The following is a 17,501-nucleotide window of genomic DNA, read 5'->3' on the forward strand; positions in this document are numbered from 1 at the left end:
GGGGGTGGGGGCAGCAGAGAAACAAATTTGCAGGGCAGGAAACGTTTTTTGTTTCCGCACATGCCTCATGCAGCATCTCAAAGGGCTTTGAGATGCTGCAAGACGCATATGCCTGCTTGTGTAAATGCACCCCATGTGTGTGTTGCTGCACCTCAAGCAGGCAGGTAACCCCTTCAAATAGCCCTAGTGAGATTTATGGGTGCAAATGGAAGAGGTAAAGGAAGTATCTGTTTTTCACAGCGGGGACATAAGATGCATCTTGAGAACCACTAAAAGAGCGTGAGATGACTTTCTGGAGTTTGGACTGAGTGAGGGTGAATTTATATGGTACACTTAGATTGTACTAAATTTGTGGAAGGTTAAGCAGTGTTGAAGTTAGAACATGCTGTGAGCCATCTTATGTTAAAGTCTAATACGGTTTCTTTCCTGCACGGTTCTGACTTGCACCAGAAGGCTGGTGAGCAGAGAGAGCCATAGCTAAGAGCCAGATAACCTGGGCTCTATACTTGATCTGGGCTGGGGGTGGAGAGCTGGGAGCAATACATCCTGGACTGCGGGAGGATGGCAAATTGCTCTTTTCTCCATGGAGCAGATTGAAGTTACTCTAACATGAGCTAGGTAGCATGGCCTAGAGTTAACCTTCGTAACCTTGAGGCACTCACAGGGCACTGTCATGAGTTAACAAATTTTAACATGTGGACACTTGTGTTGTAAGTGCCCTAACTGTGGTTGAAATGTAGCATGTAAGTTCACCCAGATACGAGAGGCTTGGTAGCAAACTAGCTAACAGAAATTATAAGTCCCACATACCACTTTATTTTCCATTTTCCATTTATAAATAGGGTGACCATACTTCCCGGGCAAACTGGGACGCTCCCAGCTTCCTTAGCTCGGTCCTTGCCAGTTGGTCAGAAGTCCCAGAGCGGAGTCTGGGAAGGATGCAAAGCGGCTTGGTGTGCCAGCCAGGTGGCCAAGTAGGCACCGCTGCTGCTGGGTGGGAGCAATGTGGGCAGACTGGAGGAGGGCTCCAGGGCTAAAGCAGCAGTACCTGCCTGGCTGCCTGCTTCTATACACAATGCTGCTTTGTGCCTTTGTCAGACTCTACTCCAGGACTTCTGACCAACCAGCCAGGACCAAACTACAGAAGCTGGGTGTATCCCGGTTTGCCTAGGACATATGGTCACCCTACCTATAAAGGGAGACCAAGGAGTAACCCAAAAGTAATATACCATGTTGTACTACTACATTGTCCCCTTCTGAGGTCTTTCTCTTTGCTAAGTTGGTCCTTTGTTTTAGGTGAGGTCTGTATGACTGGTAGAATTTTACATTCTTATATCATGGCAAATCAGTTACTGTAGAAACTGTTTTGATTTCATGTGATATATAGTCATGTTGCACCCTATTCTTGTGAATGGTACTAATTTACTAAAAGAAAATGGCACAGAAAACCTACAAGACAGGAACAAATTTTTCCAGAGAATCCACAGTGTCAAGTCTTCTCTTACACTTGTTGCTTACTCTCATTGCAATGTATAAGCTGTCTACATGTACAATATAATGGCATTTTCATTCACACTGCAATTGTTTAATTAAGTTTGTGTCAGCTGTTTAACGTTTAATGGAAATCTGGCACAAAATAACTAGATCAGTTGAAACTGGTATTAAGAGATAGCCAATAAAATAAAGTGCAGTTATCAGTCTGCATGTTTGGCAGCTTGGCACTCTTAAGTGTTGCATTTTACACTTATGGTTTCAAGATCAGCATGATAGGTTGCAGTTAGTGGCATAATATTCTTACAATTTATATTTGCATTAACTACATGCTAAGCTGAACTTGGGAAATGTCCATGTCTCATTATTACTGTTGTGCCACAGTTGTACACCAGTTTGTAAATCAAACTTTATTTTAGGCTATATTATTTTAATACAATAATTTAAATAAAATGCTTATGTATCAATGTATAAAGGAATGCAAAAGAATTCCTTGTATTTTGTGCCATTCATTTACAAACTGTTTTCATTTGAATCAGAAGCTTTGTTCTTCCGTGTTACCCAGAAAAATGATAAGATTTACTGAGGCAAAAATGGAGGATTCTGCCTGGTATGCAAGTCCAAGAGAACTTGCAATTCAGTAAGAAGCCTAGCCTTTGGCTTATCACAATACTCAGCACATACAACCTTTCCTGTCAGAGGAATTGCTCTGAGGCAGTACAGTAGCCCAGGACATGTAATAATGTTGACATACTTGAATCATCTACAGAAGCATTATTAATAATTTGAACAGGCGACAGTGATAGTTTGTTTATCCCCACACTTGACTGCTGGAAAATATTCATGGCTGTAGCTTTGGGTCATGAAAGATTTCAAGAATTACTGAACAGCATGTGGTAGTCTCCAATTAAACCCATGTGATGTAAAGGCTATCTGTGATGTTATATGTGTATTTATGTATGTATGTGTATCTAGTGTATTGAGAATTTGGATGTTATCCATACATACATATCAGATCAATGTTTTAGATGCACACAATTAAGTGTGTACAGTTCTGTACCAGTCCAGGTGTTTTAATGTAGTTTTACCTTGTCAGCAGAAGGGACATTATCGTGAATTTTCAGGGAACATAATTTCCTTTTACAGCTTTATACATAAGCCAGTCCATGCATATGGTTGTCCCATGCATATGATCCTGCACACCACGCACTTGGATCTGGATGTGTGCCCAGCCTTGGACAACAGCATGATATAGTGCACAGGACTACGTTACCTGAGCTGCAGGGCCCCACATGGGAGCAGAAATTGGAACATTTAGTTTCTTGTGTTGTCAGTATTTATTTCTTAAATTTTTATTCCTGTCAATCTTCTGAATTCCTGAATCTTCCTTATGTAAATATTTGAATTTTCTGAATTGAATTTTCTGAAATTTTTTGAATATTCTATGCTAGATAGTTATGAAAGTTAACACAGAATTAATGTGAAAATGCTCTTGACACCTCAAGATCGAAAACTCACTTCACTTTTTTTTTCCTTGTAGTATAGATTTTACACTATGTGCTGAAGGCCAATAAACTGCCAACAGTATGGGGTCAGGGGAAGGGCGAGCTGAAGTGCTCTGGGTCAAGATCCAGGGGGGGCAAGGCGAGAGGGATTTGACGGTGGGGGTCTATTACAGACCCCCCAATCAGGAGGAGGAGCTGGACAGGGAATTTTCAGGCCAGCTTGCGGAGACACTAAAAGCAAGGGATGTAGTTGTCATGGGCGATTTTAATTACCCGGACATCTGCTGGGAGGAGCAGCCAGCCGGGACGGACCGCTCCAGGAGGTTCTTGGCCGAGTTGCAGGACCTCCACTTGATTCAGGAGGTGCACAGTCCCACCAGAGGAGATGCTCTGCTGGACCTGGTACTGGCCGCAGGCGACGACCTGGTAAGAGGCCTCCAGGTTCTTGACCACCTGGGCAATAGTGATCATCGCGTGCTGGAATTCACCATCCAGCGTAGAGTGTCAAGGGCCCGCAGCAAGGTGGTGGCCCTAGACTTCAGGAGGGCCAACTTCAGTGAGATGAGGAGATTAGTGGGAGAGGAACTGGGGTCCTTGAGGGCAGAGGAACTCAGCGTCCAAGAGGAGTGGTCGTTCCTTAAGGAAACGATACTCGGGGCCCAAGGGGTGTCCATCCCGACAAGAAGCAAGGCGGGCAGGAGTGTCCAAAAGCCCCCCTGGCTCACCAAGGGTGTCCGGGAATGCCTGCTTGCCAAAAGGGTGGCGTACGCCCGGTGGAAGGGGGGTGTAATCTCCAAAGAGGAGTATACCTCCTCTGCTCGGGCCTGCAGGCGGGCTGTTAGGAAGGCCAAGGCGGAGATAGAGCTCGGATTAGCGTCCAGGATTAAGGATAACAAAAAGTCCTTTTTCAAATATATTGGGAGGATGAAGAAGGCGCCGGGTAATGTGGGGCCCCTGCAGGATATGCGGGGCAATCTGGTGGTTGCGTCAGAGGATAAAGCGGACCTCTTTAACCAATTCTTCACCTCCGTTTTCTTGTGCAGGGACCGGGACTTCCCTGCTGTGATAGAAGCCGGACGCGAGGGGATCGCCTTCAGACCTCAGGTTGGGGAGGACCGGGTTAGAGAGCTTCTGGAGGGGCTGGACGCGTTCAAGTCAGCGGGTCCGGATGCTCTCCACCCCAGGGTGCTGAGGGAGCTGGCTGGGGTTATTGCAGGGCCCCTGGCACGGCTCTACGAGCGATCGTGGTGCTTGGGCCAGGTGCCAGACGATTGGAAGGTAGCTAATGTGGTCCCCATCTTCAAAAAAGGGAAAAGGGAGGACCCGGGCAATTATAGGCCCGTCAGTCTTACCTCAATCCTGGGGAAGCTCTTTGAGAAGATCATCAAGGAGCACATTTGTGATGGGCCGGCATCCGAGATGATGCTCAGGGGCAATCAGCATGGATTTATTAGGGGGAGATCATGTCAGACCAACCTGATTGCCTTTTATGATCAGGTCACAAAGGCCATGGATGCAGGTGTCGCGGTGGATGTAGTCTTTCTGGACTTCAGCAAGGCCTTTGACACCGTCTCTCACCCCATCCTAATTAGTAAACTAGGCGACTGTGGCATAGATGCCTACACGGTCAGATGGATTGCAGATTGGCTGAAGGGTCGCACTCAGAGGGTGGTGGTGGATGGATCATATTCGACTTGGGGGGAGGTGGGTAGTGGAGTCCCTCAGGGCTCGGTCCTGGGCCCTGCGCTGTTCAATGTCTTCATCAGCGATCTTGATGTTGGGGTGGAGAGCAACCTGTTTAAATTCGCTGATGACACCAAAATTTGGGGGGAGGTGAGCACGCTAGCAGGGAGAGAGAGATTGCAGAAGGATCTGGATAGGTTACAGGGGTGGGCAGACAGGAACAGGATGCGTTTCAATACGGACAAGTGCAGGGTGCTGCACTTGGGTAGTAGGAACCAGCAGCACACTTATAAGATGGGGAGCTCCCTACTTGAGAGCACGGAGGCGGAAAGGGATCTTGGTGTCATTATTGACTCCAAGATGAACATGGGCCGACAATGCGAGGTCATGGTTGGCAGGGCTAACCGGACCTTGTCGTGCATCCACAGGTGCATCTCGAGTAGAGCCAGGGAGGTGATCCTCCCCCTCTATGCGACGCTGGTCAGGCCGCAGCTGGAGTATTGTGTCCAGTTCTGTGCGCCCCATTTCAGGAGGGATGTGGACAACATGGAGAGGGTCCAGAGGAGGGCCACCCGCATGATCCGGGGACAACAGGGCAGACCCTACAGTGAGAGACTGCGGGACTTGAACCTATTCAGCCTCCACAAGAGAAGGCTGAGGGGGGACCTGGTGACCGTCTATAAACTCACTAGGGGGAACCAGAAGGGTTTGGGGGAGACGCTGTTTCCCCTAGCCCCTGCTGGCATAACAAGGAATAATGGGCACAAGTTGATGGAGAGGAGGTACAGATTGGACATCCGAAAAAACTACTTCACAGTCAGGGCGGCTAGGAGCTGGAACCAACTTCCAAGGGAGGTGGTGCTGGCCCCTACCCTGGGGATCTTTAAGAAGAGGCTGGATACTTACCTGGCTGGACTCATTTGAGTCCCGTTTTTGTTTTTAGGGTGAGTGGGTTTTTTTGTTTTTTTTTTTGGGTTGTTCTCCCGCCCTGGCGGGGGGTCGGGCTAGAAGATCTATTAGGTCCCTTCTGACCCTGAAACTATGAAACTATGAAACTAGGGCTCCTAGTGTAAGATGAGGTATAAGTTGCAAAGACTTTTCATTGAGCGTGCCCTTTCCACTAATGAAGTTATCCAGAAATCTAGTATCTCCCTGGACCAAGAGCTATTACATCATCACAACTAAAGCATGTGGCATTATGACATTTAGATCCATATCTGACAAAAAGTAAACCCTTGGTGTGGAAATGCCCTCTTATGTAACTGCTGGTAGATAAGATATAGAAAAGGCATTTTAGACAAAAATCTCCCCTGAGATTAGTCTTTACTAGTGGTACCTGACCTTCCAGCCTAGTGGGCTGGAGAAGTGGCATGGAGTTGATCTGCAGACTGGATCCCCCACAGGTTCAGTGCATGTTGCTTCATGGGTGCCATCCTGTACTCCGTCCCAACCCTGTGCACCTGGAACTGGATATGTGCCAGCTTGACCCCACGTATGCCAGTATGATATAACACATAGGGCCATGTTACCTGTGTTGTGGAGCTTCCCATGGGTTGAGGAAATTTGGCAGCTGGGGCAATTAACACTGCCATCACTGCCTGACCACCACAATTCTGGACCTATGGGGATCCCTGCAGCTTGGATAACCCAGCTCTGTGAACCTGGTCTGGCCCATGGCCATTGCTCTGTATCACTGCCAGATGTCTAGATTTGATGTACAAAAACCCAGAGAAAGGGTTACAACTTTCTTCCATGGACTTTTCTTTTCCTTATATACCAGTCCAGATTTCCACCTATATCATCAGTCAAGATGTTGCCATATGAAGGTTAAATAGCAGTGCTTAGTGTATACCATGCTAAGTTAGCGCTATTTGTGAAAACCTCTTGGTACAATTCTGATCTAATAAGCTCTTATTTCTGCAGGTAGCACTACAAGAATTTTCTTGCTAGCAGCCTGCACCAATCAAAGAAAGCATGCACCCCAGACCCGCAGAATCAGGCAAGATGGCATTGACTGTGTTAACAAGTAGAACAACTTGCTTTTTAACCCTTTAAATTCCTCCAGCTGAATCCAGAGTCACTTTCTCTGTAGAATTATTCCTCCTACCACGTGTGCCTTGGGAAGAGTATATGAGCATAAGCGATCAGATTGAGAGATTGTGGTAACAAATCCCTGTAGGCAATATTCATTTTCAGGTATGTGACTGTGGTATGAAAATCCATTGAAATTAAATTTAATAAAATATAGCTATATCAGAGATACTGAGTTTGTCTTTGAAAACGATCTTCCCATTTTCAGCCCATGTACCTTTATGGCTGCAATCACAAGCACAAATGTTGGCAGTCAGATACATTACGTACTTAGATGTCTAAAGGCCTTCATTAGCACCTGAGGACTTAAATGAAACTTTATTACTGCAGAAGTCTTAAACTAGTCCCTTGGCCCATTGTGAAGATATAAATTTCATTGCTAGTAAATAATGCATGCTTCCCTGGGACATTTTCCAATACATCCTTCATAAGCAGTTGCTATAGTTTCCTCTCTCAGCTGTGATTTTTCCACCCTTTTATTGCTTAACTAAAAATAGATTTTGGCATCAATATTTTCCTCAGCCTGAGCATATTTTTTTTACAAGGTTTTGGTCCTTTAAAGAAGCTGATGAACATTTTGATTGATACTGTATTTGCCAGATATTTGTAAGCTGCTTTTTCACATAACACAGTAAGGTGCAATGTAGGCTGGTGTATTATTGGTTTCTTTGCCCTCGTCACATTTGTTATCCCTCATTTCATTCCACTAAGCACTAATTAATACTTAGGATCAGGGTGGCTGCTGCTCCAGTGAAAGTATAGTGCATGGGAAACAAAAGAATGAATTATGCTTTGAAAAGAAGTCAGATAGTGAAAAATGATTACAGCCTTTGTAATCATAGGTTTTCAGAGCAGCAGGTTCAATTTTGCACCACTTCAAGAAACTGTGGCTTGTAAAAATACTTTTTAGAAAAAAGACAGTAAAAAGGAATTTGAAGTACATTAAAAAGAACTGTTTTTAAATATGCTATCTGGAAATGCTTAGTCTTGAGAATAGTTTAAATTATCAAATCATTTTATAAAACAAAAATAAATATTGACTAAAAATACAGCAAACATGATGCACTGTTTCCACCCAGCTATGTGTCTTTGCTGAAGATTCTGGCACCTGATCCAGCTTCTATTCAAGTTTGGCTTTGACTTCAGTTAAAAGCTCTACATAAGGAAGAGTAAGGTTTACAGAATCAGTAATGTTCAGTATTCACAGCCAGAGGGCCCAAAGAGTTCAGAAAGGTCAAAGGCTACACTTGGAACATAAACTCTGTCTTATTTCTGCTTCCTCTATTCCTCTAGGGCAATGTAAAGGAAACAGTTATCACTTGTACGTAAGCTTTCTTCTTGGAATTCCTCCTACATGGGTGAATACCAGGGATCCTGGTTATCTCTGTTTAAAAATTGAAAATTCTCTGATAAAAACCACAGATTCTCTGATTAAAACCCCCCAAATCGGTGATTAAAATGAACACCACTGTGTGCGCATGTGTGCATGTGTGTATAGGTATCAATTGAACACAATGTTTTATTGATACATTTACAATTTTAAAGCAGTTTTTAAGCCTACCAGTGCCTCAATCACCATAATAAAATAAATTTAACAAACATATATTTTGGGGTTTGATTTTGGGTTTCTTATCATGGAAAATCAGAGCTCTCCCTACCCGCTTTGCTCACCAGCAAAGAGGTCCAGGTCCCTCACTCCAAAGCCATAGCCCCCCCACCTGTTAGTGCCCCTCACTCCCCATCCGCAGCTGCCGGGCTCTACTGGTGCTCCTCGCTCCCCACTCACATCCTCCCAGGTCTTGCCGGTGCCCCTCACTCCCCACCCAGAGCCACCCTACCCCCCCTCATCCCTGCCAGAGAGGGCCCCCAGCTGCCAAAGCTACAGGGCCGGGGCCCGCACCTGCCTGTGGGAGGTGGCGGCTGCTGCAGCAGAGTGGAGTGCGGAGCCCGGCTCCCCCTCCCCCATGGGCGGCACGGCCAGCGCAGAGCCCATGGTGGGGGTTGTAAGCTGCCCACTGTGGGCTCGGGTCTCCCTGCCCTAATGTGCTCCTCCTGGGGCCTCCATAGCCCAGCCAAGCAGATCCCAGTGTGGCAGGGCAGGGCAAGGCAGAGAAGCTCCTTGCCACCACTGGGAGCTCTGGGCCACCATGGCAAGGCACCCCCTGCCCGTGTGGCAGTAGCGAGTAGCACAACTCTGTGCCACTGCCCCTGTTGCTGCTGGGCAGGTAGGAGGTGCCTCGCCAGGGAGGCACAGGGCTTGCAGTGGCAAGGAGCTTCCCTGCTCGGCCTTGCTATACTGGGTACCACCTGCTGGGCTGCGGAGTCCCCAGGGGGAAGGCAGCAGGGAAGGGAGTCAAGCCTGTAGCGGGCAGCCTGTCCCCACTCTGCACACGATCTGTGGGGCACATGGCTCCCATGGCCCCCTGGGAGTGTGTGCAGTGGCGGGGAGTCAGCTCCTCCTCCCAGCTGCCCAGATGAGATGCCCACAGCTCCATCCCACTCACTGCCAGAGCCCTGCAACCACACATTCTAGCCCTGGGCTCCAAGCCCCACACATCTCCCTGGCTGGGCAGCAGCCTCAGCCCTGCTCAACTCCCTCCCTGCCTCCCTTCCTATGGGGGCCTCAATTCCCCCCTCCCCCTCTTCCGGCTAGATTTTCCTGCTGGGAGTTGCTCTCCAGGCTGCCTGCACATGGACATGCCACCCCCTGCCTGACTGTCCTTCTTTTGCTCCCGCAGCCCCTTGCAGGCTGGACCTCTGCCAGCCTGCAGAGATCTCTTTGCAAAAATGGAAAATCTGCATGTTTCTCTATTAAAATGAAAAAAAAAAAATTTTCTGTGTTAAAAGGGAAAGATAATCTGTGGGGTTTTTTTTCTATTTTTCTGTGGGAAACAGAAAACCCAGATCCCTAGTAAATACTCAAGAAGTTCAGAGTCAGTATCCATGTCTACATGCAGCATGGGGGATGACAGCGCAAAGTATAGGGATGGTTCTTGTCTTGGTTGTAGCTCACTGGTGGATGGTATCTAGGGAACTGTTGCTAGCTGATGCAAGTTAAAAAAATCCTCCCAGGATTTTCACTACTTCTGTGCCTCAGGCAGAGGATCAGAAAACCATATTTGGCTGCACTTCCTTTAAAAAAAAAAAAAAAATTCTCCTCTTCTCAGACTCAGGTGACCGAGTCTTCTTAGGTGTTACCCTAGGTTCAGACAGGACCACCTGAATCCTACCTTCTCCTTGGTGTCTCTGCATTGTGAGCATCTCCCATCCCTCTCCTATTAAGGCTACTTAGCAGTTCCCAACTTACATCAGAGCTGTTTCTGAGGAAACCGTCTCTCTCCCCCTAGAAACAGGGAGAAGGAAATGGAGTTGATTCAAGTACTTTTTGTTAAAGTCAGAGCTAGATCTGGAAACACACTTTCTGATCAACATCAATTGCAAATTTCCTTCTTACACATTCACCCTGCAGTGCCAAAAGTGGCTTCCAGGATGCAGATTGACGAATACTTACTTAAAACTTTGCTGATATTTCTTGGGTATATTTCTCTGTATTAAAAAAGTAAGGGAGATGCATTTCTTTTTCCAATGTAGTGTTCTCATATAAATCCAACTGGGTAAAATTGGAGAATGGGACTGAACTTTACTGACTGTCCTGAGCTACCAGTTTTATTGTAGCACTTTGGTCTCCCCTCCTTGTAGGACTACAGTTGAATTGATAGGTTCTTTTTCTTTTTTTATATTATCTTAATGAAGATGTTGCATGGGTGAAAATCTCAATAAACAAAACTGGTAAGTATATAATTTTCACATGAAAAAGAATGTTCAAGCCAGCAATTTGTGTATACTCTTATTCCAGCCCATATATTTGTGCACCGTGTGTATCTTTTAGAAATGCTACATTTTACAGTATTAGAATTCAGCTGTTGGAACTGATCATTTTAACTGAGGCTGTTTCCTTCTCACAAGAGGGTTAAGGCTTATCTTTAAATTGACAGGATTTAGCTTTGCCATCATTTGAATGTTGGTTACTAAGGTTCCTGTATTTGTCAGTAGCTGAATGTAAATTTTTAAGACTTTTGTCAAAATTACATTAAAGCTCAGGTGAAAAGCACAGCCTTCTTAATGGCATCAGCAGTAAAATTTTCATTGTATGAATTATTGCACAGATTTGTGTCATATATCAATTACACAACAGCTGGATTTCCTTTTAAAAATGCCATTATATTCTTGAGAGGCAAGGAATTCTTAGTTTGAATTCTTAGAATTCATGTTTTACTGGGCCAGCTATGTAGCTGGGACAAATTTAGACAGGCTTTTTTATGCAAGACATTCTTTGTCAAGTTGACTGATTTCTTGATACAATTCACAGTTACCTAGCACTGATCATACATTAGGTGCATATGAGTTATGAGTCCATCTCGGACTCATAGATTCATAGATTGTTAGGGGCTGGCAGGGACCTTGCAGATCATCGGGTCCAGCCCCCCCGCTCTAGGCAGGAAGACAACTGGGGTTAGGTGACCCCAGCAAGGTGAGTGTCCAGTCTCCTCTTGGAAACCTCCAGGGTAGGTGACTGTACCACCTCTGGAGGGAGTTTATTCCTCAGTCTGGACACCAAGACTGTGAAGGAGTTTTTCCTGGTATTAAGCCTGAAGAAGCCTTCCAGGAGTTTATATCCATTGGTTCTGGTCTTCCCTGGGGGTGCCCTAGTGAATAGTTGTTCACCGAGCTCCTGATGCACTCCTCTGATATAATGGTAAGCTGCCATCAAGTCTCCTCTCAACCTTCTCTTCTTTAGGCTAAAGAGGCCTAGGTCCCTCAGCCTTTCCTCGTATGGCTTGTCTTGCAAGTCCCTAATCATACGGGTGGTTCTTTTCTTGATCCTCTCAAGTTTTTCCACGTCCTTATTGAAGTGCAGTGCCCAGAAGTGGATGTAGTACTCCAACTGCAGTCTCACCAGTGCTGAGTACAGTGGGAGTATCACTTCCTTAGTTTTACATGAGTTGTATCAGTTGATGAATGCCAGTGTGTTGTTTGCCCTGCTGGCCAGCGCCTTCCACTGATGGCTCATATTCATGCGATTGTCAGTCATTACCCTTAGGTCCCTTTCAGCCGTGATGCAAGTCAAGCTGTCACCACTGAGTCTGTAAGTATACTGAGGGTTGTTTGCCCCCAGATGGAGCACCTTACACTTGGAAGTGATAAACTTCATCTGGTTCCTGTCTGCCCGACTCTCAAGCCTGTCCAGGTCCACCTGTATCTGCAGCCTATCTTCTGACATGACCACATTGCTCCATAACTTGGTGTTGTCCGTGTACTTGACCAGCAAGCTTTTCATTCCCCCATCCAAATCATTGATAAAGATGTTGAAAAGCACCGGTCCAAGCAGGACCCCTGAGGGACACCACTGGCCAGGGTGACACAGATCCGTTCATTAGAACTCTTTGGGTCCTACCATGCAGTCAGTTTTCCACTCGCTGAACTGTTGAACAACTGAGCCCACAATATTCCAGTTTTCCCACAATGATATTGTGGGATACTAGATCAAAAGCCTTTTCAAAGTGTAGGTATATAACATCTACCTTGTCTCCCATGTCCAGGTGGTGAGAGACCTGGTCGTAGAAGGAGATGAGATTGGTAAGACAAGACTTACCCGTGACAAGCCATGCTGGCTGTCATTCAGAATCTTACCTTCCGTGAGCATATCGCACATAGATTCTTTAATGAGATTTCCTAGGATTTTCCCTGGAACAGAGGTTAGGTTGATTGGCCTATAGTTGCCATGAGCCTATAGGCTGATTGGGCTGATTGGCCTATAGTTGCAATGAGCCTATAGGTTCATTGAAAAAGGTGTCCAAAACTTTGCTAACTGAGAGGAGACATGTTTTTAATCAGATTTGTTTCAAGCACTTTGTATGGTGACCTTTTTTTCCGTAACTAATATTTAACAGCAGTAGGCGGGAGAAGAATTCTTCGCTAAAGAAATCAGTTTTCCATTATCCTTTCAATTACAGGTTGCACATTCTCACTTACAGAGGAATGAAAAAAAATCTTTGTCACCACCCTCTCCTCCACTCCCCTCAAAAAAAAAAGAGAGAGAGAAAAGTAAAAATAATAATAAAAAAGAAAACCAAAATGTATTCAGTTTCTTCATTGCATTCATTGTCTGGTTTTCTACCTGCCGGACTATCCAGATGGTGTGGAAATTCAGGCCCTGATCCTAACCCCTCTGAAATCAATAGGAAGCCTCCTATAAATAGCAGTGGGCTGTGGGTTGAGTGCTTTAGAACTGTAGCTTAACTAAGGTCAGGTGGCCAGGGCACTAGTCTCTGGCTCAACCTAGCAGAAGTGCACCAATGGCTCTTACAAAAAACTAGAACTCTTGGTTCCAAAATGATACCTTTTATTAGACCAACTGGAAAATGGCAAGAAAAGGACCATTTTCTTGCCATTTTCCAGTTGGTCTAATAAAAGGTATCATTTTGGAACCAAGAGTTCTAGTTTTTTGTATGTCTTTTTGTCTTAGACCAACACGGCTGCCAAGTACACCCCCAATAGCTCTTGACACTGCACTGGCTGCCCAGCTGCTGCCTTGTGTGCCACCACCACTTAGGGTGCAGAACTGCCCAGAAACAGCTCTGCCTCAGAACATAAAAAAATCTTGCACTGGTTTCTGTGAGGTAGGATTTCAATTAGGCCATGTATGAAGGCTGTTGGAGGACTGGATAAGGGATCCAGTGATGTTGCAGGCAGGAGGGAGGGATCAGTGGGCATGGGTTTAATTCCTAGCTCACTTAAAGAATGCCTGTGTTATTCAGGAGAATTCACTTAAGGCTTGTCCATACTGATGACTGTGAAAGCTAGGCCAGACCTACACATGAAATTTAAATGACCAAATTAAAATAACAGTGCATCTTGCACAAGAATGCAAGCTTGTGACTGGGACCGTGCAAAATAGAGTAATCCCAATTGACTTCATCTCCTATGCTAGTTGTAAATGTCCCCAATGTTTTATTATGCTAAATCAGTCATAAATATCTGCAAATCCCTATGTGACTGCACCCTGATTGGCACATTCCCTCTTGATTAAGGCACATTTCTCAGAACAGGCATTCAGGGCATCTATACACATACTTTTTTTCCAGCAACGCACCAGAGATCCACCGCCTCAGAGCAGACTTAATTATTCGATTAATCAAGTCTGCTCTGCATGCAAGCTGAGGCAAACTGTACCACACCATGTGCGGTTGTATAAGTTGAAATATGCTTCAGTGCACACAAAATGGTGGTGGTGTGCTTTTGAACTAAAGCACCTCCAAGGTGTTTTAATTCAAAAGCGCGCCACTGCCACTTTCTCAGTGCTGATGCGTATTTTGCCACTTATACAACTGCATGCGTTGCAGTGCTGGATGCCGGCACTGCGATGTGCACTTGTGTAAAAATGCCCTCTGGGGTTTTGCAAAAGTCTCCATAAACCATCACTGGTACAGACTATTGCTAAAACAGCTACCCCAAACTGTCCTGTGATCAATGCAGACTATTGTGAATTCTGCCCCTTTGTTAAAACAATTACCCAAAGACAGCATCCTGTGTTCAGTGCTCCAAAGTATTCCATTCAGTCAATCAAGATCCATCCCATTGGATTGAAGTATAACCTCCGGACTAACCAAAAACTTGCAAAAGCAAGTTTCATACCTACATACTCCAAAACAGGATCCAAGCAGTTAGCAATTTCAATGTGATGGTCCTTTCCTACCTGCTTTTGTTCAAACTTTAATCAAACAGCTATCAGAGAGGAATGCTTTGAAGCTATACAATTGAACTGTATAAGAACGAAACAGAGTTGTCAGCAAAGTGTGCCCTCTAGGAGGGACAGAGAAATTCTTCTGCATCCAGCTTTTCATTCCAGGCCACGGATCCACACTCAGTGAAGGCTGTAAAGACAAGAACTGCTCCCTGCCTGCATGGGTGAGAGAAGTTTTTGCAGCTAAAATATACTCGGACTTTTGTGATAGCTCTTTTACTGAATATTGGGAAGGACTCTTTTTCTGTCATTTAATTTTATAGCTCATTTGTGGTATTGTTATAAAAGCCTTTCTACCATGAATGGAACAAGGTTTCATATCAGTTCTTAACTGCACTAGGTTTGAATCCCACTCTTGACAGCAACACAAACCATAGTAGTGGCAAGTCTTGACACCAAAGAGCATGTCCTGCTCACCTGAGTCTGCAAGTACTCTGGACCAGGAGTTCACAAAAAAACATCTCTGGGTTCATCTCCAGCATCTGCTCTTGAGTGCTGTCTCTCCAGTAGTCTTGAGCGCAGGTGCTGGGGACAAAATAGGGGTAGCTTTGCTCATTTATTTCTTAGTTTGGAGCACATGAGTGGACTCAGGTCTGTAAGTCATGCTTGATCCCCATCCTTGCATGGTTTTTTTCTTTGTGCCTCAGTTCCTATTGTAATCTATAACATAGAAATAATAGCATTTCCCAGTTTTACTGGGGTGACATGAAGATGCATGCATCAAATATTGTAATATGTTCAAATACTATGGTGATATAGGCCAAAAAAGTATGAGGGAGAAACTTCCATTCAAACAAGCTAATTCTGCCTTTGACCCCTTCTCAGTCCCTCAGACTGGTTGCTGGAATGAAAAATTACCTCTAATTGATCAGTACACTTGTGGATTATCTGTAGCTTTTGTTCAGTTTTAGCTTTCTGTTTTGTATGTTATTTATTTTATGTACAGGCAGGCCTCGGACTTACGACATAATTGGTTCCTGAAAACTGCGTCTTAAGTTAAAACGTTGCAACTCAGAACTATTTTTCCCATAGAAAACAATGTTATAAATGGGGATTAGTTCCTGAACCAATGCCCGATACCCTATTTTCACCAAAAATAACCCAGAATTTTGTACTCCTTCAATTATAGATGAATAACATAGCTACATTAATGTATTTATATTGTAAATAGCAATCATATTGATTTGGAAGGACTTCTTTGAGGTGACTTTGCTGGACTTTTTGAAGGGCTCTTGGCTGGAGTCTTCTCAGGAATCCTGGCTGCAGGTTTTTCTGGAGTCTTGCCTGCTTTCTTAAAGAAAGTGTCCAAGGAAGTTTGGACAGATGTTCTCCAGGGAGATGGGTGACGCAGCGAACTTGTTCGCTGACGTGGCATCACATCAGATCAAGCATTGTAAAGTCGAAACTGACATCAGGGTGTCAATTTATAAACGGTGTAAGTGCAAAACATTGTAACTTGAAATGTTGTAAGTCGAGGACTGCATGTATATACTTCGCTTCCCAACAGTGGCTCAGGGCAGTTTACAATAAGAGAACAGAAAAACTCAGAATAATTTATAAAACAGGAGAACGATAGGAAAACAAAACAACTTACAAGGGAACTTGTTATTATGTGCTGTGATGCACTTACTTTAACTGTTTTTATGATATGATGTCCTAGGTTTTTTCCTACCAGACTTCCAGGCTTTGATGTTCATCGTTTGGCCCTTTGTCTTCTGTAGGCACAACCATTCCCAAGGAAGAACTTTCACTTTTAAAAAGTCCCAAGATACACATTATCTTGCAATGGGGTAGGTCGGCATTGGGAATTTAAGTGACACAGTAATAAATGTCAGTTTTCCACTTGGATAACTTCCAGCCTCTAAGAACTCAAATCCCTCATGTTGACAACATTGGTAATATCAGGAATTAGACAAAGAACGTGAAACATTCTACTCTCATTCATGCATTGGAATTGGAAGGGATCTCTTAAATTCAATGGTGTCAGTCTACATTATGACTCAGGATACAGTGTAACTTTGCATCTGTTCTTATGGCATCTTCCTCTGAAAAAGCTTTGGTTTATCTAAGGAAACATCTATAAAAATGTGCAGCTTTCTTAGTGCAACATGAAGCCAGTGTTTACATTCAGTGCTGTGGTAGTTCTGCAGATATACCCTTTTCTGATGGCGTCTAGTCAGATTGTAGCAAGCTTAGGTCATTGCACCTGTTCTGCTGGAGGGGCCCGTTATTACATCTATCTCTGCATGTGGAATGTTAGTGTCAGAAAATTGAGTGAAGCTTTATTTGAACTGACACATTTGTTCAGACATAACTCTGTGAAGCTTTAAGCATTGTGTCCCTTAAAAGACTTGTAAGAGTTGCTTGGTCAGGAGGGAGGGAGGTATGTCCATGGGGATAGAAACAGGCTGATTAATCTAAAGGTAGACAGGAACTGAATATAGCCTGAAAATAGCCTGAATGTAGCCTGAAAATATTGTCTGCAAGTGCCATCCTACTTGTATGTCTTCACAAAGCACATCATTAGATGGTGTGACTCAAGCTTTCCATTCTAGCTATGCCAGTTTACAGCATTTGGCCCCGGGTGTCTTCCCTCTCTGTCATCCTCTGGAACTTGGGGAATACATTTATTTATTCCACTGACTTCTGTGTTACAAGTAGAAAAGTGGCATGCATCAAGGGAAATGCACCAATCTTGCTGGACTCTGAGTTGTCATCACAACCCATCATGCATAATCACATTTGCCTACTTACACTTCTGGAACAAACTGAAAAGTCATGTTTGCAGTTTCAAAACTATTGAACTGTGCTACATGTTTATTAATGTGTCTTAGACATAGATTCATAGATGTTAGGGTCGGAAGGGACCTCAATAGGTCATTGAGTCCGACCCCCTGCATAGGCAGGAAAGAGTGCTGGGTTCAGAT

The sequence above is a fragment of the Alligator sinensis genome, unplaced genomic scaffold (genome assembly GCF_000455745.1).
Source record: "Alligator sinensis unplaced genomic scaffold, ASM45574v1 scaffold442_1, whole genome shotgun sequence".
NCBI lineage: Eukaryota > Metazoa > Chordata > Crocodylia > Alligatoridae > Alligator > Alligator sinensis.